General features: G+C 47.0%; 23 non-coding genes across 23 annotated transcripts; all 23 read left to right on the forward strand.

Moving 5' to 3' along the window:
• The first annotated feature begins 474 nt into the window (after positions 1-474).
• LOC120787681 lies at positions 475-636 on the forward strand. The gene has a single exon (XR_005707034.1). It is a non-coding gene; the product is annotated as a U1 spliceosomal RNA (small nuclear RNA).
• A 666-nt stretch (positions 637-1,302) lies between these two features.
• Positions 1,303-1,485, forward strand: LOC120787728. The gene has a single exon (XR_005707078.1). It is a non-coding gene; the product is annotated as a U2 spliceosomal RNA (small nuclear RNA).
• A 621-nt stretch (positions 1,486-2,106) lies between these two features.
• Positions 2,107-2,270, forward strand: LOC120787687. Its single transcript, XR_005707040.1, has one exon. It is a non-coding gene; the product is annotated as a U1 spliceosomal RNA (small nuclear RNA).
• A 671-nt stretch (positions 2,271-2,941) lies between these two features.
• On the forward strand, positions 2,942-3,129 carry LOC120787724. The gene has a single exon (XR_005707074.1). It is a non-coding gene; the product is annotated as a U2 spliceosomal RNA (small nuclear RNA).
• A 618-nt stretch (positions 3,130-3,747) lies between these two features.
• On the forward strand, positions 3,748-3,911 carry LOC120787723. Its single transcript, XR_005707073.1, has one exon. It is a non-coding gene; the product is annotated as a U1 spliceosomal RNA (small nuclear RNA).
• A 670-nt stretch (positions 3,912-4,581) lies between these two features.
• Positions 4,582-4,771, forward strand: LOC120787716. Its single transcript, XR_005707066.1, has one exon. It is a non-coding gene; the product is annotated as a U2 spliceosomal RNA (small nuclear RNA).
• A 619-nt stretch (positions 4,772-5,390) lies between these two features.
• LOC120787690 lies at positions 5,391-5,551 on the forward strand. The gene has a single exon (XR_005707043.1). It is a non-coding gene; the product is annotated as a U1 spliceosomal RNA (small nuclear RNA).
• Positions 5,552-6,215: 664 nt separating this feature from the next.
• LOC120787706 lies at positions 6,216-6,406 on the forward strand. The gene has a single exon (XR_005707057.1). It is a non-coding gene; the product is annotated as a U2 spliceosomal RNA (small nuclear RNA).
• Positions 6,407-7,027: 621 nt separating this feature from the next.
• LOC120787694 lies at positions 7,028-7,185 on the forward strand. Its single transcript, XR_005707047.1, has one exon. It is a non-coding gene; the product is annotated as a U1 spliceosomal RNA (small nuclear RNA).
• A 672-nt stretch (positions 7,186-7,857) lies between these two features.
• On the forward strand, positions 7,858-8,047 carry LOC120787713. The gene has a single exon (XR_005707064.1). It is a non-coding gene; the product is annotated as a U2 spliceosomal RNA (small nuclear RNA).
• A 622-nt stretch (positions 8,048-8,669) lies between these two features.
• Positions 8,670-8,834, forward strand: LOC120787685. The gene has a single exon (XR_005707038.1). It is a non-coding gene; the product is annotated as a U1 spliceosomal RNA (small nuclear RNA).
• A 667-nt stretch (positions 8,835-9,501) lies between these two features.
• On the forward strand, positions 9,502-9,689 carry LOC120787718. The gene has a single exon (XR_005707068.1). It is a non-coding gene; the product is annotated as a U2 spliceosomal RNA (small nuclear RNA).
• A 622-nt stretch (positions 9,690-10,311) lies between these two features.
• Positions 10,312-10,475, forward strand: LOC120787699. The gene has a single exon (XR_005707051.1). It is a non-coding gene; the product is annotated as a U1 spliceosomal RNA (small nuclear RNA).
• Positions 10,476-11,147: 672 nt separating this feature from the next.
• On the forward strand, positions 11,148-11,338 carry LOC120787707. The gene has a single exon (XR_005707058.1). It is a non-coding gene; the product is annotated as a U2 spliceosomal RNA (small nuclear RNA).
• A 618-nt stretch (positions 11,339-11,956) lies between these two features.
• LOC120787684 lies at positions 11,957-12,115 on the forward strand. Its single transcript, XR_005707037.1, has one exon. It is a non-coding gene; the product is annotated as a U1 spliceosomal RNA (small nuclear RNA).
• Positions 12,116-12,775: 660 nt separating this feature from the next.
• Positions 12,776-12,960, forward strand: LOC120787727. Its single transcript, XR_005707077.1, has one exon. It is a non-coding gene; the product is annotated as a U2 spliceosomal RNA (small nuclear RNA).
• Positions 12,961-13,581: 621 nt separating this feature from the next.
• LOC120787693 lies at positions 13,582-13,739 on the forward strand. The gene has a single exon (XR_005707046.1). It is a non-coding gene; the product is annotated as a U1 spliceosomal RNA (small nuclear RNA).
• A 664-nt stretch (positions 13,740-14,403) lies between these two features.
• On the forward strand, positions 14,404-14,588 carry LOC120787673. The gene has a single exon (XR_005707026.1). It is a non-coding gene; the product is annotated as a U2 spliceosomal RNA (small nuclear RNA).
• Positions 14,589-15,208: 620 nt separating this feature from the next.
• Positions 15,209-15,366, forward strand: LOC120787691. The gene has a single exon (XR_005707044.1). It is a non-coding gene; the product is annotated as a U1 spliceosomal RNA (small nuclear RNA).
• A 669-nt stretch (positions 15,367-16,035) lies between these two features.
• LOC120787675 lies at positions 16,036-16,217 on the forward strand. Its single transcript, XR_005707028.1, has one exon. It is a non-coding gene; the product is annotated as a U2 spliceosomal RNA (small nuclear RNA).
• Positions 16,218-16,837: 620 nt separating this feature from the next.
• LOC120787678 lies at positions 16,838-16,999 on the forward strand. The gene has a single exon (XR_005707031.1). It is a non-coding gene; the product is annotated as a U1 spliceosomal RNA (small nuclear RNA).
• A 668-nt stretch (positions 17,000-17,667) lies between these two features.
• Positions 17,668-17,858, forward strand: LOC120787708. Its single transcript, XR_005707059.1, has one exon. It is a non-coding gene; the product is annotated as a U2 spliceosomal RNA (small nuclear RNA).
• Positions 17,859-18,474: 616 nt separating this feature from the next.
• Positions 18,475-18,632, forward strand: LOC120787700. Its single transcript, XR_005707052.1, has one exon. It is a non-coding gene; the product is annotated as a U1 spliceosomal RNA (small nuclear RNA).
• Positions 18,633-18,819: the final 187 nt, after the last annotated feature.

Genomic DNA, 18,819 nt, shown 5'->3' on the forward strand with positions numbered 1-18,819 from the left:
CTGTTGGTCCAGTTGATTTGTCTGTACTAGTAGCAGGACTGTCAGTTGCCCATCACTAACAGCAAGTGGTTGTAATGTGAGAAGAGTTGGCTTTGCGAGTTTTATTCTCTTCTCTGAATTTCAAATGTACATGAAGCAACATTTGTTGCAGTCTGATTGAGCTTCGGCTCACTGGAACTTGCAGTTGGGCGTTGCTCATTTTAGGAAGGTCAAATAGATCGACTAGATGATGTGAGGTCAGCCTTTGGTGTGGAAATACCGCATTGCATGATGGGAAATATAAGCATTATTTATCTAATAAAATGTAAAAATAATCTTTGTCAGCCGTTGGGTCAAAATTATGCGGTGTGTATGGAATTCCTGCAGGTCCACAGCCCCCTGTAGCCTCGGGTTGTGTCAATGTGTAGATTGTCAGCACCATCGGTCAGCGTGCTTTGTGTGTGAAAAGGCTGCCTCGTGTGAGATGCACAACTCATACTTACCTGGCAGGGAGATACCATGATCAAGAAGGTGGTTCACCCAGGCGAGGCTCAGCCATTGCACTCCGGTTGTGCTGACCCCTGCGAATTCCCCAAATGTGGGAATCTCGACTGCACAATTTCTGATAGTGGGGGACTGCGTTCGCGCTCTCCCCTGGTAAACTGTGGACTATAAAGGCAGGCAACTGATCTCCAAACGCTGACCGTCTCAATGTGTATTTCTGGCAAATGTCGCCCAGCGTGGCAGGATTTGGCGTCGGCGCTGTTAAACATTGTCTATTAATGTGGGAATCAGTACCATGTCATTTCTTCCAGCCGTTTTATTCAGCAGAGGCAATCCATCTGATAATATGAACAATATTCCCTCACACGTATGTGGAAGCAAACGGTCAGTCAGTGAAGAAGAATCTGACAATATCTTATCGTTCACTTCAGCTTACTCAAACTCCCTTAGATTTGTTGTATGTTTAACGTGGGCAACATTTGCCGACATGGGCTCCCGGTCTTTACCTGCTGCAGTTTTGTTTCTATCGAGGCTGTGAATAAGATCTCAGTTTCTGATGGTTTCTATTACCACCGGATGAGAGCTTACCAAGTGACCAAGACGAGCCCAGGCACTGCATTATAAATGCCTGGGTTATTTTTTCCGTTGAAATAAATCCAGAAAGATGTCGTGCGTTTGCAGGGTATTTCACTGGTCAAAACGCTCAGTGAACTTGTTTTGTGTTTTACTGGGTGTCGCCTAAGCACATCATTCACCGTCGGACCTCTCAGTGACGGGCCTGTGCGGAGAAGGAGGCCGTTCCTCCGACCCTTTCCGTTATAAACTTCTCGGCCTTTTGGCTAAGATCAAGTGTAGTATCTGTTCTTATCAGTTTAATATCTGATCGTCCCCTACCGGGGACCATATATTAAATTGCTTTTTGGAGCAGGGAGATGGAATAGGGGCTTGCTCCGTCCACTCCACATCGACCTGGTATTGCAGTATCTCCGGAGCGTGCGCCTCCCCTCTTCTGCATGTGGAATATCATTCGGTGACGTTGTCCACGGAAGATCTTGACAACCTCTGATTTGTTTGAGATCAGGGGAAGGAGTTGCCCCAAGCACCGTGTCTCATGATTTCCGCACTGACTAATTGGCTGTGTTGATTTGGCTGTTGGTCCAGTTGATTTGTCTGTACTAGTAGCAGGACTGTCAGTTGCCCATCACTAACAGCAAGTGGTTGTAATGTGAGAAGAGTTGGCTTTGCGAGTTTTATTCTCTTCTCTGAATTTCAAATGTACATGAAGCAACATTTGTTGCAGTCTGATTGAGCTTCGGCTCACTGGAACTTGCAGTTGGGCCGTTGCTCATTTTAGGAAGGTCAAATAGATCGACTAGATGATGTGAGGTCAGCCTTTGGTGTGGAAATACCGCATTGCATGATGGGAAATATAAGCATTATTTATCTAATAAAATGTAAAAATAATCTTTGTCAGCCGTTGGGTCAAAGTGTACGGTGTGTATGGAATTCCTGCAGGTCCACAGCCCCTGTAGCCTCGGGTTGTGTCAATGTGTAGATTGTCAGCACCATCGGTCAGCGTGCTTTGTGTGTGAAAGGCTGCCCTGCGTGTGAGATGCACAACTCATACTTACCTGGCAGGGGAGATACCATGATCAAGAAGGTGGTTCACCCAGGGCGAGGCTCAGCCATTGCACTCCGGTTGTGCTGACCCCTGCGAATTCCCCAAATGTGGGAATCTCGACTGCACAATTTCTGATAGTGGGGGACTGCGTTCGCGCTCTCCCCTGGTAAACTGTGGACTATAAAGGCAGGCAACTGATCTCCAAACGCTGACCGTCTCAATGTGTATTTACGGCAAATGTCGCCCAGCGTGGCAGACAGTTTGGCGTCGGCCGCTGTTAAACATTGTCTATTAATGTGGGAATCAGTACCATGTCATTTCTTCCCCGCCGTTTTATTCAGCAGAGGCAATCCATCTGATAATATGAACAATATTCCCTCACACGTATGTGGAAGCAAACGGTCAGTCAGTGAAGAAGAATCTGACAATATCTTATCGTTCACTTCAGCTTACTCAAACTCCCTTAGATTTGTTGTATGTTTAACGTGGGCAACATTTGCCGACATGGGCTCCCGGTCTTTACCTGCTGCAGTTTTGTTTCTATCGAGGCTGTGAATAAGATCTCAGTTTCTGATGGTTTCTATTACCACCGGATGAGAGCTTACCAAGTGACCAAGACGAGCCCAGGCACTGCATTATAAATGCCTGGGTTATTTTTTCCGTTGAAATAAATCCAGAAAGATGTCGTGCGTTTGCAGGGTATTTCACTGGTCAAAACGCTCAGTGAACTTGTTTTGTGTTTTACTGGGTGTCGCCTAAGCACATCATTCACCGTCGGACCTCTCAGTGACCGGGCCTGTGCGGAGAAGGAGGCCGTTCCTCCGACCCTTTCCGTTATAAACTTCTCGGCCTTTTGGCTAAGATCAAGTGTAGTATCTGTTCTTATCAGTTTAATATCTGATCGTCCCCTACCGGGGACCATATATTAATTGCTTTTTGGAGCAGGGAGATGGAATAGGGGCTTGCTCCGTCCACTCCACTTGTCGACCTGGTATTGCAGTATCTCCCGGAGCAGTGCGCCCTCCCTCTTCTGCATGTGGAATATCATTGGTGGCGTTGTCCACGGAAGATCTTGACAACCTCTGATTTGTTTGAGATCAGGGGAAGGAGTTGCCCCAAGCACCGTGTCTCATGATTTCCGCACTGACTAATTGGCTGTGTTGATTTGGCTGTTGGTCCAGTTGATTTGTCTGTACTAGTAGCAGGACTGTCAGTTGCCCATCACTAACAGCAAGTGGTTGTAATGTGAGAAGAGTTGGCTTTGCGAGTTTTATTCTCTTCTCTGAATTTCAAATGTACATGAAGCAACATTTGTTGCAGTCTGATTGAGCTTCGGCTCACTGGAACTTGCAGTTGGGCCGTTGCTCATTTTAGGAAGGTCAAATAGATCGACTAGATGATGTGAGGTCAGCCTTTGGTGTGGAAATACCGCATTGCATGATGGGAAATATAAGCATTATTTATCTAATAAAATGTAAAAATAATCTTTGTCAGCCGTTGGGTCAAAGTGTACGGTGTGTATGGAATTCCTGCAGGTCCACAGCCCCTGTAGCCTCGGGTTGTGTCAATGTGTAGATTGTCAGCACCATCGGTCAGCGTGCTTTGTGTGTGAAAGGCTGCCCTGCGTGTGAGATGCACAACTCATACTTACCTGGCAGGGGAGATACCATGATCAAGAAGGTGGTTCACCCAGGGCGAGGCTCAGCCATTGCACTCCGGTTGTGCTGACCCCTGCGAATTCCCCAAATGCGGGAATCTCGACTGCACAATTTCTGATAGTGGGGGACTGCGTTCGCGCTCTCCCCTGGTAAACTGTGGACTATAAAGGCAGGCAACTGATCTCCAAACGCTGACCGTCTCAATGTGTATTTACGGCAAATGTCGCCCAGCGTAGCGACAGATTTGACGTCGGCCGCTGTTAAACATTGTCTATTAATGTGGGAATCAGTACCATGTCATTTCTTCCCCGCCGTTTTATTCAGCAGAGGCAATCCATCTGATAATATGAACAATATTCCCTCACACGTATGTGGAAGCAAACGGTCAGTCAGTGAAGAAGAATCTGACAATATCTTATCGTTCACTTCAGCTTACTCAAACTCCCTTAGATTTGTTGTATGTTTAACGTGGGCAACATTTGCCGACATGGGCTCCGGTCTTTACCTGCTGCAGTTTTGTTTCTATCGAGGCTGTGAATAAGATCTCAGTTTCTGATGGTTTCTATTACCACCGGATGAGAGCTTACCAAGTGACCAAGACGAGCCCAGGCACTGCATTATAAATGCCTGGGTTATTTTTCCGTTGAAATAAATCCAGAAAGATGTCGTGCGTTTGCAGGGTATTTCACTGGTCAAAACGCTCAGTGAACTTGTTTTGTGTTTTACTGGGTGTCGCCTAAGCACATCATTCACCGTCGGACCTCTCAGTGACCGGGCGCAATGCGGAGAAGGAGGCCGTTCCCTCCGACCCTTTCCGTTATCGCTTCTCGGCCTTTTGGCTAAGATCAAGTGTAGTATCTGTTCTTATCAGTTTAATATCTGATACGTCCCCTACCCGGTGACCATATATTAAATTGCTTTTTGGAGCAGGGAGATGGAATAGGGGCTTGCTCCGTCCACTCCACGCATCGACCTGGGATTGCAGTATCTCCCGGGCAGTGCGCCCCTCCTCTTCTGCATGTGGAATATCATTGGTGGCGTTGTCCACGGAAGATCTTGACAACCTCTGATTTGTTTGAGATCAGGGGAAGGAGTTGCCCCAAGCACCGTGTCTCATGATTTCCGCACTGACTAATTGGCTGTGTTGATTTGGCTGTTGGTCCAGTTGATTTGTCTGTACTAGTAGCAGGACTGTCAGTTGCCCATCACTAACAGCAAGTGGTTGTAATGTGAGAAGAGTTGGCTTTGCGAGTTTTATTCTCTTCTCTGAATTTCAAATGTACATGAAGCAACATTTGTTGCAGTCTGATTGAGCTTCGGCTCACTGGAACTTGCAGTTGGGCCGTTGCTCATTTTAGGAGGTCAAATAGATCGACTAGATGATGTGAGGTCAGCCTTTGGTGTGGAAATACCGCATTGCATGATGGGAAATATAAGCATTATTTATCTAATAAAATGTAAAAATAATCTTTGTCAGCCGTTGGGTCAAAGTGTATGCGGTGTGTATGGAATTCCTGCAGGTCCACAGCCCCTGTAGCCTCGGGTTGTGTCAATGTGTAGATTGTCAGCACCATCGGTCAGCGTGCTTTGTGTGTGAAAGGCTGCCCTGCGTGTGAGATGCACAACTCATACTTACCTGGCAGGGGAGATACCATGATCAAGAAGGTGGTTCACCCAGGCGAGGCTCAGCCATTGCACTCGGTTGTGCTGACCCCTCGAATTCCCCAAATGTGGGAATCTCGACTGCACAATTTCTGATAGTGGGGGACTGCGTTCGCGCTCTCCTGGTAAACTGTGGACTATAAAGGCAGGCAACTGATCTCCAAGCGCTGACCGTCTCAATGTGTATTCTGGCAAATGTCGCCCAATGGCGACGGATTTGGCGTCGGCCGCTGTTAAACATTGTCTATTAATGTGGGAATCAGTACCATGTCATTTCTTCCGCCGTTTTATTCAGCAGAGGCAATCCATCTGATAATATGAACAATATTCCCTCACATTATGTGGAAGCAAACGGTCAGTCAGTGAAGAAGAATCTGACAATATCTTATCGTTCACTTCAGCTTACTCAAACTCCCTTAGATTTGTTGTATGTTTAACGTGGGCAACATTTGCCGACATGGGCTCCCGGTCTTTACCTGCTGCAGTTTTGTTTCTATCGAGGCTGTGAATAAGATCTCAGTTTCTGATGGTTTCTATTACCACCGGATGAGAGCTTACCAAGTGACCAAGACGAGCCCAGGCACTGCATTATAAATGCCTGGGTTATTTTTTCCGTTGAAATAAATCCAGAAAGATGTCGTGCGTTTGCAGGGTATTTCACTGGTCAAAACGCTCAGTGAACTTGTTTTGTGTTTTACTGGGTGTCGCCTAAGCACATCATTCACCGTCGGACCTCTCAGTGACCGGGCCTGTGCGGAGAAGGAGGCCGTTCCCTCCGACCCTTTCCCGTTATCGCTTCTCGGCCTTTTGGCTAAGATCAAGTGTAGTATCTGTTCTTATCAGTTTAATATCTGATACGTCCCCTACCCGGGGACCATATATTAAATTGCTTTTTGGAGCAGGGAGATGGAATAGGGGCTTGCTCCGTCCACTCCACGCATCGACCTGGTATTGCAGTATCTCCCGGAACGGTGCGCCCCTCCCCTCTTCTGCATGTGGAATATCATTCGGTGACGTTGTCCACGGAAGATCTTGACAACCTCTGATTTGTTTGAGATCAGGGGAAGGAGTTGCCCCAAGCACCGTGTCTCATGATTTCCGCACTGACTAATTGGCTGTGTTGATTTGGCTGTTGGTCCAGTTGATTTGTCTGTACTAGTAGCAGGACTGTCAGTTGCCCATCACTAACAGCAAGTGGTTGTAATGTGAGAAGAGTTGGCTTTGCGAGTTTTATTCTCTTCTCTGAATTTCAAATGTACATGAAGCAACATTTGTTGCAGTCTGATTGAGCTTCGGCTCACTGGAACTTGCAGTTGGGCGTTGCTCATTTTTAGGAGGTCAAATAGATCGACTAGATGATGTGAGGTCAGCCTTTGGTGTGGAAATACCGCATTGCATGATGGGAAATATAAGCATTATTTATCTAATAAAATGTAAAAATAATCTTTGTCAGCCGTTGGGTCAAAGTGTACGGTGTGTATGGAATTCCTGCAGGTCCACAGCCCCCTGTAGCCTCGGGTTGTGTCAATGTGTAGATTGTCAGCACCATCGGTCAGCGTGCTTTGTGTGTGAAAGGCTGCCCTGCGTGTGAGATGCACAACTCATACTTACCTGGCAGGTGAGATACCATGATCAAGAAGGTGGTTCACCCAGGCGAGGCTCAGCCATTGCACTCGGTTGTGCTGACCCCTGCGAATTCCCCAAATGGGAATCTCGACTGCACAATTTCTGATAGTGGGGACTGCGTTCGCGCTCTCCCTGGTAAACTGTGGACTATAAAGGCAGGCAACTGATCTCCAAGCGCTGACCGTCTCAATGTGTATTTACGGCAAATGTCGCCCAGCGTAGCGACAGATTTGACGTCGGCCGCTGTTAAACATTGTCTATTAATGTGGGAATCAGTACCATGTCATTTCTTCCCCGCCGTTTTATTCAGCAGAGGCAATCCATCTGATAATATGAACAATATTCCCTCACACGTATGTGGAAGCAAACGGTCAGTCAGTGAAGAAGAATCTGACAATATCTTATCGTTCACTTCAGCTTACTCAAACTCCCTTAGATTTGTTGTATGTTTAACGTGGGCAACATTTGCCGACATGGGCTCCCGGTCTTTACCTGCTGCAGTTTTGTTTCTATCGAGGCTGTGAATAAGATCTCAGTTTCTGATGGTTTCTATTACCACCGGATGAGAGCTTACCAAGTGACCAAGACGAGCCCAGGCACTGCATTATAAATGCCTGGGTTATTTTTTCCGTTGAAATAAATCCAGAAAGATGTCGTGCGTTTGCAGGGTATTTCACTGGTCAAAACGCTCAGTGAACTTGTTTTGTGTTTTACTGGGTGTCGCCTAAGCACATCATTCACCGTCGGACCTCTCAGTGACCGGGCCTGTGCGGAGAAGGAGGCCGTTCCCTCCGACCCTTTCCGTTATAAACTTCTCGGCCTTTTGGCTAAGATCAAGTGTAGTATCTGTTCTTATCAGTTTAATATCTGATACGTCCCCTATCCGGGGACCATATATTAAATTGCTTTTTGGAGCAGGGAGATGGAATAGGGGCTTGCTCCGTCCACTCCACGCATCGACCTGGTATTGCAGTATCTCCCGGGCAGTGCGCCCCTCCCCTCTTCTGCATGTGGAATATCATTCGGTGACGTTGTCCACGGAAGATCTTGACAACCTCTGATTTGTTTGAGATCAGGGGAAGGAGTTGCCCCAAGCACCGTGTCTCATGATTTCCGCACTGACTAATTGGCTGTGTTGATTTGGCTGTTGGTCCAGTTGATTTGTCTGTACTAGTAGCAGGACTGTCAGTTGCCCATCACTAACAGCAAGTGGTTGTAATGTGAGAAGAGTTGGCTTTGCGAGTTTTATTCTCTTCTCTGAATTTCAAATGTACATGAAGCAACATTTGTTGCAGTCTGATTGAGCTTCGGCTCACTGGAACTTGCAGTTGGGCCGTTGCTCATTTTTAGGAAGGTCAAATAGATCGACTAGATGATGTGAGGTCAGCCTTTGGTGTGGAAATACCGCATTGCATGATGGGAAATATAAGCATTATTTATCTAATAAAATGTAAAAATAATCTTTGTCAGCCGTTGGGTCAAAGTGTACGGTGTGTATGGAATTCCTGCAGGTCCACAGCCCCTGTAGCCTCGGGTTGTGTCAATGTGTAGATTGTCAGCACCATCGGTCAGCGTGCTTTGTGTGTGAAAGGCTGCCCTGCGTGTGAGATGCACAACTCATACTTACCTGGCAGGGAGATACCATGATGATCAGAAGGTGGTTCACCCAGGGCGAGGCTCAGCCATTGCACTCCGGTTGTGCTGACCCCTGCGAATTCCCCAAATGTGGGAATCTCGACTGCACAATTTCTGATAGTGGGGGACTGCGTTCGCGCTCTCCCCTGGTAAACTGTGGACTATAAAGGCAGGCAACTGATCTCCAAACGCTGACCGTCTCAATGTGTATTTACGGCAAATGTCGCCCAGCGTAGCGGATTTGGCGTCGGCCGCTGTTAAACATTGTCTATTAATGTGGGAATCAGTACCATGTCATTTCTTCCCCGCCGTTTTATTCAGCAGAGGCAATCCATCTGATAATATGAACAATATTCCCTCACACGTATGTGGAAGCAAACGGTCAGTCAGTGAAGAAGAATCTGACAATATCTTATCGTTCACTTCAGCTTACTCAAACTCCCTTAGATTTGTTGTATGTTTAACGTGGGCAACATTTGCCGACATGGGCTCGGTCTTTACCTGCTGCAGTTTTGTTTCTATCGAGGCTGTGAATAAGATCTCAGTTTCTGATGGTTTCTATTACCACCGGATGAGAGCTTACCAAGTGACCAAGACGAGCCCAGGCACTGCATTATAAATGCCTGGGTTATTTTTTCCGTTGAAATAAATCCAGAAAGATGTCGTGCGTTTGCAGGGTATTTCACTGGTCAAAACGCTCAGTGAACTTGTTTTGTGTTTTACTGGGTGTCGCCTAAGCACATCATTCACCGTCGGACCTCTCAGTGACCGGGCCTGTGCGGAGAAGGAGGCCGTTCCCTCCGACCCTTTCCCGTTATCGCTTCTCGGCCTTTTGGCTAAGATCAAGTGTAGTATCTGTTCTTATCAGTTTAATATCTGATACGTCCCATACCCGGGGACCATATATTAAATTGCTTTTTGGAGCAGGGAGATGGAATAGGGGCTTGCTCCGTCCACTCCGCATCGACCTGGTATTGCAGTATCTCCCGGGCAGTGCGCCCCTCCCCTCTTCTGAATGTGGAATATCATTCGGTGACGTTGTCCACGGAAGATCTTGACAACCTCTGATTTGTTTGAGATCAGGGGAAGGAGTTGCCCCAAGCACCGTGTCTCATGATTTCCGCACTGACTAATTGGCTGTGTTGATTTGGCTGTTGGTCCAGTTGATTTGTCTGTACTAGTAGCAGGACTGTCAGTTGCCCATCACTAACAGCAAGTGGTTGTAATGTGAGAAGAGTTGGCTTTGCGAGTTTTATTCTCTTCTCTGAATTTCAAATGTACATGAAGCAACATTTGTTGCAGTCTGATTGAGCTTCGGCTCACTGGAACTTGCAGTTGGGCCGTTGCTCATTTTTAGGAGGTCAAATAGATCGACTAGATGATGTGAGGTCAGCCTTTGGTGTGGAAATACCGCATTGCATGATGGGAAATATAAGCATTATTTATCTAATAAAATGTAAAAATAATCTTTGTCAGCCGTTGGGTCAAAGTGTACGGTGTGTATGGAATTCCTGCAGGTCCACAGCCCCCTGTAGCCTCGGGTTGTGTCAATGTGTAGATTGTCAGCACCATCGGTCAGCGTGCTTTGTGTGTGAAAGGCTGCCCTGCGTGTGAGATGCACAACTCATACTTACCTGGCAGGGGAGATACCATGATCAAGAAGGTGGTTCACCCAGGGCGAGGCTCAGCCATTGCACTCCGGTTGTGCTGACCCCTGCGAATTCCCCAAATGTGGGAATCTCGACTGCACAATTTCTGATAGTGGGGGACTGCGTTCGCGCTCTCCCCTGGTAAACTGTGGACTATAAAGGCAGGCAACTGATCTCCAAACGCTGACCGTCTCAATGTGTATTTACGGCAAATGTCGCCCAGCGTAGCGACGGATTTGACGTCGGCCGCTGTTAAACATTGTCTATTAATGTGGGAATCAGTACCATGTCATTTCTTCCCCGCCGTTTTATTCAGCAGAGGCAATCCATCTGATAATATGAACAATATTCCCTCACACGTATGTGGAAGCAAACGGTCAGTCAGTGAAGAAGAATCTGACAATATCTTATCGTTCACTTCAGCTTACTCAAACTCCCTTAGATTTGTTGTATGTTTAACGTGGGCAACATTTGCCGACATGGGCTCCCGGTCTTTACCTGCTGCAGTTTTGTTTCTATCGAGGCTGTGAATAAGATCTCAGTTTCTGATGGTTTCTATTACCACCGGATGAGAGCTTACCAAGTGACCAAGACGAGCCCAGGCACTGCATTATAAATGCCTGGGTTATTTTTTCCGTTGAAATAAATCCAGAAAGATGTCGTGCGTTTGCAGGGTATTTCACTGGTCAAAACGCTCAGTGAACTTGTTTTGTGTTTTACTGGGTGTCGCCTAAGCACATCATTCACCGTCGGACCTCTCAGTGACCGGGCCTGTGCGGAGAAGGAGGCCGTTCCCTCCGACCCTTTCCCGTTATCGCTTCTCGGCCTTTTGGCTAAGATCAAGTGTAGTATCTGTTCTTATCAGTTTAATATCTGATACGTCCCCTACCCGGGGACCATATATTAAATTGCTTTTTGGAGCAGGGAGATGGAATAGGGGCTTGCTCCGTCCACTCCACGCATCGACCTGGTATTGCAGTATCTCCCGGAACGGTGCGCCCCTCCCCTCTTCTGCATGTGGAATATCATTCGGTGACGTTGTCCACGGAAGATCTTGACAACCTCTGATTTGTTTGAGATCAGGGAAGGAGTTGCCCCATGCACCGTGTCTCATGATTTGTTCACTGACTTATTGGCTTTTTTGATTTGTCTGTTGGTCAATTTTATTTGTCTGTACTAGTAGCAGGACTTTCAGTTGCCCATCAATAACATCAAGTGGTTGTAATGTGATAAGAGTTGGCTTTTGCGGTTTTATTCTCTTCTCTGAATTTCAAATGTACATGAAGCAACATTTGTTGCAGTCTGATTGAGCTTGGCTCACTGGAACTTGCAGTTGGGCGTTGCTCATTTTAGGAGGTCAAATAGATCGACTAGATGATGTGAGGTCAGCCTTTGGTGTGGAAATACCGCATTGCATGATGGGAAATATAAGCATTATTTATCTAATAAAATGTAAAATAATCTTTGTCAGCCGTTGGGTCAAAGTTAATGCGGTGTGTATGGAATTCCTGCAGGTCCACAGCCCCTGTAGCCTCGGGTTGTGTCAATGTGTAGATTGTCAGCACCATCGGTCAGCGTGCTTTGTGTGTGAAAGGCTGCCCTGCGTGTGAGATGCACAACTCATACTTACCTGGCAGGGGAGATACCATGATCAAGAAGGTGGTTCACCCAGGCGAGGCTCAGCCATTGCACTCGGTTGTGCTGACCCTGCGAATTCCCCAAATGTGGGAATCTCGACTGCACAATTTCTGATAGTGGGGACTGCGTTCGCGCTCTCCTGGTAAACTGTGGACTATAAAGGCAGGCAACTGATCTCCAAACGCTGACCGTCTCAATGTGTATTTCGGCAAATGTCGCCCAGCGTGGCGACGTTTGGCGTCGCCTGTTAAACATTGTCTATTAATGTGGGAATCAGTACCATGTCATTTCTTCCCGCCGTTTTATTCAGCAGAGGCAATCCATCTGATAATATGAACAATATTCCCTCACACGTATGTGGAAGCAAAGCGGTCAGTCAGTGAAGAAGAATCTGACAATATCTTATCGTTCACTTCAGCTTACTCAAACTCCTTAGATTTGTTGTATGTTTAACGTGGGCAACATTTGCCGACATGGGCTCCGGTCTTTACCTGCTGCAGTTTTGTTTCTATCGAGGCTGTGAATAAGATCTCAGTTTCTGATGGTTTCTATTACCACCGGATGAGAGCTTACCAAGTGACCAAGACGAGCCCAGGCACTGCATTATAAATGCCTGGGTTATTTTTCCGTTGAAATAAATCCAGAAAGATGTCGTGCGTTTGCAGGGTATTTCACTGGTCAAAACGCTCAGTGAACTTGTTTTGTGTTTTACTGGGTGTCGCCCTAAGCACATCATTCACCGTCGGACCTCTCAGTGACCGGCCTGTGCGGAGAAGGAGGCCGTTCCTCCGACCCTTTCCGTTATAAACTCTCGGCCTTTTGGCTAAGATCAAGTGTAGTATCTGTTCTTATCAGTTTAATATCTGATCGTCCCTACCGGGGACCATATATTAAATTGCTTTTTGGAGCAGGGAGATGGAATAGGGGCTTGCTCCGTCCACTCCGCATCGACCTGGTATTGCAGTATCTCCGGAACAGTGCGCCCCTCCCTCTTCTGCATGTGGAATATCATTCGGTGACGTTGTCCACGGAAGATCTTGACAACCTCTGATTTGTTTGAGATCAGGGGAAGGAGTTGCCCCAAGCACCGTGTCTCATGATTTCCGCACTGACTAATTGGCTGTGTTGATTTGGCTGTTGGTCCAGTTGATTTGTCTGTACTAGTAGCAGGACTGTCAGTTGCCCATCACTAACAGCAAGTGGTTGTAATGTGAGAAGAGTTGGCTTTGCGAGTTTTATTCTCTTCTCTGAATTTCAAATGTACATGAAGCAACATTTGTTGCAGTCTGATTGAGCTTCGGCTCACTGGAACTTGCAGTTGGGCGTTGCTCATTTTAGGAAGGTCAAATAGATCGACTAGATGATGTGAGGTCAGCCTTTGGTGTGGAAATACCGCATTGCATGATGGGAAATATAAGCATTATTTATCTAATAAAATGTAAAAATAATCTTTGTCAGCCGTTGGGTCAAAGTTATGCGGTGTGTATGGAATTCCTGCAGGTCCACAGCCCCCTGTAGCCTCGGGTTGTGTCAATGTGTAGATTGTCAGCACCATCGGTCAGCGTGCTTTGTGTGTGAAAGGCTGCCCTGCGTGTGAGATGCACAACTCATACTTACCTGGCAGGGGAGATACCATGATCAAGAAGGTGGTTCACCCAGGCGAGGCTCAGCCATTGCACTCGGTTGTGCTGACCCCTGCGAATTCCCCAAATGGGAATCTCGACTGCACAATTTCTGATAGTGGGGGACTGCGTTCGCTCTCCCTGGTAAACTGTGGACTATAAAGGCAGGCAACTGATCTCCAAGCGCTGACCGTCTCAATGTATTTCTGGCAAATGTCGCCCAGCGTAGCGACAGATTTGACGTCGGCCGCTGTTAAACATTGTCTATTAATGTGGGAATCAGTACCATGTCATTTCTTCCCCGCCGTTTTATTCAGCAGAGGCAATCCATCTGATAATATGAACAATATTCCCTCACTGCGTATGTGGAAGCAAGCGGTCAGTCAGTGAAGAAGAATCTGACAATATCTTATCGTTCACTTCAGCTTACTCAAACTCCCTTAGATTTGTTGTATGTTTAACGTGGGCAACATTTGCCGACATGGGCTCCCGGTCTTTACCTGCTGCAGTTTTGTTTCTATCGAGGCTGTGAATAAGATCTCAGTTTCTGATGGTTTCTATTACCACGGATGAGAGCTTACCAAGTGACCAAGACGAGCCCAGGCACTGCATTATAAATGCCTGGGTTATTTTTCCGTTGAAATAAATCCAGAAAGATGTCGTGCGTTTGCAGGGTATTTCACTGGTCAAAACGCTCAGTGAACTTGTTTTGTGTTTTACTGGGTGTCGCTAAGCACATCATTCACCGTCGGACCTCTCAGTGACGGGCCAATGCGGAGAAGAGGCCGTTCCCTCCGACCCTTTCCGTTATCGCTTCTCGGCCTTTTGGCTAAGATCAAGTGTAGTATCTGTTCTTATCAGTTTAATATCTGATCGTCCCCTACCGGACCATATATTAAATTGCTTTTTGGAGCAGGGAGATGGAATAGGGGCTTGCTCCGTCCTCCACGCATCGACCTGGTATTGCAGTATCTCCGGAGCAGTCGCCCCTCCCTCTTCTGCATGTGGAATATCATTCGGTGGCGTTGTCCACGGAAGATCTTGACAACCTCTGATTTGTTTGAGATCAGGGGAAGGAGTTGCCCCAAGCACCGTGTCTCATGATTTCCGCACTGACTAATTGGCTGTGTTGATTTGGCTGTTGGTCCAGTTGATTTGTCTGTACTAGTAGCAGGACTGTCAGTTGCCCATCACTAACAGCAAGTGGTTGTAATGTGAGAAGAGTTGGCTTTGCGAGTTTTATTCTCTTCTCTGAATTTCAAATGTACATGAAGCAACATTTGTTGCAGTCTGATTGAGCTTCGGCTCACTGGAACTTGCAGTTGGGCCGTTGCTCATTTTTAGGAGGTCAAATAGATCGACTAGATGATGTGAGGTCAGCCTTTGGTGTGGAAATACCGCATTGCATGATGGGAAATATAAGCATTATTTATCTAATAAAATGTAAAAATAATCTTTGTCAGCCGTTGGGTCAAAATTATGCGGTGTGTATGGAATTCCTGCAGGTCCACAGCCCCCTGTAGCCTCGGGTTGTGTCAATGTGTAGATTGTCAGCACCATCGGTCAGCGTGCTTTGTGTGTGAAAGGCTGCCCTGCGTGTGAGATGCACAACTCATACTTACCTGGCAGGGGAGATACCATGATCAGAAGGTGGTTCACCCAGGGCGAGGCTCAGCCATTGCACTCGGTTGTGCTGACCCCTGCGAATTCCCCAAATGTGGGAATCTCGACTGCACAATTTCTGATAGTGGGGACTGCGTTCGCTCTCCCTGGTAAACTGTGGACTATAAAGGCAGGCAACTGATCTCCAAGCGCTGACCGTCTCAATGTGTATTTCACGGCAAATGTCGCCCAGCGTGGCGACGGATTTGGCGTCGGCACTATTAAACATTGTCTATTAATGTGGGAATCAGTACCATGTCATTTCTTCCCGCCGTTTTATTCAGCAGAGGCAATCCATCTGATAATATGAACAATATTCCCTCACTGCGTATGTGGAAGCAAGCGGTCAGTCAGTGAAGAAGAATCTGACAATATCTTATCGTTCACTTCAGCTTACTCAAACTCCTTAGATTTGTTGTATGTTTAACGTGGGCAACATTTGCCGACATGGGCTCCGGTCTTTACCTGCTGCAGTTTTGTTTCTATCGAGGCTGTGAATAAGATCTCAGTTTCTGATGGTTTCTATTACCACGGATGAGAGCTTACCAAGTGACCAAGACGAGCCCAGGCACTGCATTATAAATGCCTGGGTTATTTTTTCCGTTGAAATAAATCCAGAAAGATGTCGTGCGTTTGCAGGGTATTTCACTGGTCAAAACGCTCAGTGAACTTGTTTTGTGTTTTTACTGGGTGTCGCCTAAGCACATCATTCACCGTCGGACCTCTCAGTGACCGGCGCCTGTGCGGAGAAGGAGGCCGTTCCTCCGACCCTTTCCGTTATCGCTCGGCCTTTTGGCTAAGATCAAGTGTAGTATCTGTTCTTATCAGTTTAATATCTGAATCGTCCCTACCGGGGACCATATATTAAGTGCTTTTTGGAGCAGGGAGATGGAATAGGGCTTGCTCCGTCCACTCCACGCATCGACCTGGTATTGCAGTATCTCCGGGCAGTGCGCCCCTCCCTCTTCTGCATGTGGAATATCATTCGGTGGCGTTGTCCACGGAAGATCTTGACAACCTCTGATTTGTTTGAGATCAGGGGAAGGAGTTGCCCCAAGCACCGTGTCTCATGATTTCCGCACTGACTAATTGGCTGTGTTGATTTGGCTGTTGGTCCAGTTGATTTGTCTGTACTAGTAGCAGGACTGTCAGTTGCCCATCACTAACAGCAAGTGGTTGTAATGTGAGAAGAGTTGGCTTTGCGAGTTTATTCTCTTCTCTGAATTTCAAATGTACATGAAGCAACATTTGTTGCAGTCTGATTGAGCTTCGGCTCACTGGAACTTACAGTTGGGCCGTTGCTCATTTTAGGAAGGTCAAATAGATCGACTAGATGATGTGAGGTCAGCCTTTGGTGTGGAAATACCGCATTGCATGATGGGAAATATAAGCATTATTTATCTAATAAAATGTAAAAATAATCTTTGTCAGCCGTTGGGTCAAAGTGTACGGTGTGTATGGAATTCCTGCAGGTCCACAGCCCCCTGTAGCCTCGGGTTGTGTCAATGTGTAGATTGTCAGCACCATCGGTCAGCGTGCTTTGTGTGTGAAAGGCTGCCCTGCGTGTGAGATGCACAACTCATACTTACCTGGCAGGGGAGATACCATGATCAAGAAGGTGGTTCACCCAGGGAGGCTCAGCCATTGCACTCCGGTTGTGCTGACCCCTGCGAATTCCCCAAATGCGGGAATCTCGACTGCACAATTTCTGATAGTGGGGGACTGCGTTCGCGCTCTCCCCTGGTAAACTGTGGACTATAAAGGCAGGCAACTGATCTCCAAGCGCTGACCGTCTCAATGTGTATTTCGGCAAATGTAAGCCCAGCGTGGCGACGGATTTGGCGTCGACGCTGTTAAACATTGTCTATTAATGTAGAATCAGTACCATGTCATTTCTTCCCGCCGTTTTATTCAGCAGAGGCAATCCATCTGATAATATGAACAATATTCCCTCACTGCGTATGTGGAAGCAAACGGTCAGTCAGTGAAGAAGAATCTGACAATATCTTATCGTTCACTTCAGCTTACTCAAACTCCCTTAGATTTGTTGTATGTTTAACGTGGGCAACATTTGCCGACATGGGCTCCGGTCTTTACCTGCTGCAGTTTGTTTCTATCGAGGCTGTGAATAAGATCTCAGTTTCTGATGGTTTCATTACCACGGATGAGAGCTGCAAGTGACCAAGACGAGCCCAGGCACTGCATTATAAATGCCTGGGTTATTTTTCCGTTGAAATAAATCCAGAAAGATGTCGATATTGCGAGGGGTATTTCACTGGTCAAAACTTGCTCAGTGAACTTGTTTTGTGTTTTACTGGGTGTAACTAGTTTTTACTTTTACATCATTCACCGTCGGACCTCTCAGTGACCCCGGGCGGAGAAGGAGGCCGTTCCTCCGACCCTTTCCCGTTATCGCTTCTCGGCCTTTTGGCTAAGATCAAGTGTAGTATCTGTTCTTATCAGTTTAATATCTGATACGTCCCCTACCCGGGGACCATATATTAAATTGCTTTTTGGAGCAGGGAGATGGAATAGGGGCTTGCTCCGTCCACTCCACGCATCGACCTGGTATTGCAGTATCTCCCGGAACGGTGCGCCCCTCCCCTCTTCTGCATGTGGAATATCATTCGGTGACGTTGTCCACGGAAGATCTTGACAACCTCTGATTTGTTTGAGATCAGGGGAAGGAGTTGCCCCAAGCACCGTGTCTCATGATTTCCGCACTGACTAATTGGCTGTGTTGATTTGGCTGTTGGTCAGTTGATTTGTCTGTATTAGTAGCAGGACTGTCAGTTGCCCATCACTAACAGCAAGTGGTTGTAATGTGAGAAGAGTTGGCTGCGGTTTTATTCTCTTCTCTGAATTTCAAATGTACATGAAGCAACATTTGTTGCAGTCTGATTGAGCTTCGGCTCACTGGAACTTGCAGTTGGGCGTTGCTCATTTTAGGAGGTCAAATAGATCGACTAGATGATGTGAGTACAGCCTTTGGTGTGGAAATACCGCATTGCATGATGGGAAATATAAGCATTATTTATCTAATAAAATGTAAAAATAATCTTTGTCAGCCGTTGGGTCAAAGTGTACGGTGTGTATGGAATTCCTGCAGGTCCACAGCCCCCTGTAGCCTCGGGTTGTGTCAATGTGTAGATTGTCAGCACCATCGGTCAGCGTGCTTTGTGTGTGAAAGGCTGCCCTGCGTGTGAGATGCACAACTCATACTTACCTGGCAGGGGAGATACCATGATCAGAAGGTGGTTCACCCAGGCGAGGCTCAGCCATTGCACTCGGTTGTGCTGACCCTGCAATTCCCCAAATGCGGAATCTCGACTGCACAATTTCTGATAGTGGGGGACTGCGTTCGCGCTCTCCCTGGTAAACTGTGGACTATAAGGCAGGCAACGCTGATCTCCAAGCGTGACCGTCTCAATGTGTATTCCCGGCAAATGTAAGCCCAGCGTGGCGACAGATTGGCGTCGACGGCTGTTAAACATTGTCTATTAATGTGGGAATCAGTACCATGTCATTTCTTCCGCCGTTTTATTCAGCAGAGGCAATCCATC

This window comes from Xiphias gladius, unplaced genomic scaffold (assembly GCF_016859285.1).
Source record: "Xiphias gladius isolate SHS-SW01 ecotype Sanya breed wild unplaced genomic scaffold, ASM1685928v1 HiC_scaffold_46, whole genome shotgun sequence".
Classification (NCBI taxonomy): Eukaryota; Metazoa; Chordata; class Actinopteri; order Istiophoriformes; family Xiphiidae; genus Xiphias; species Xiphias gladius.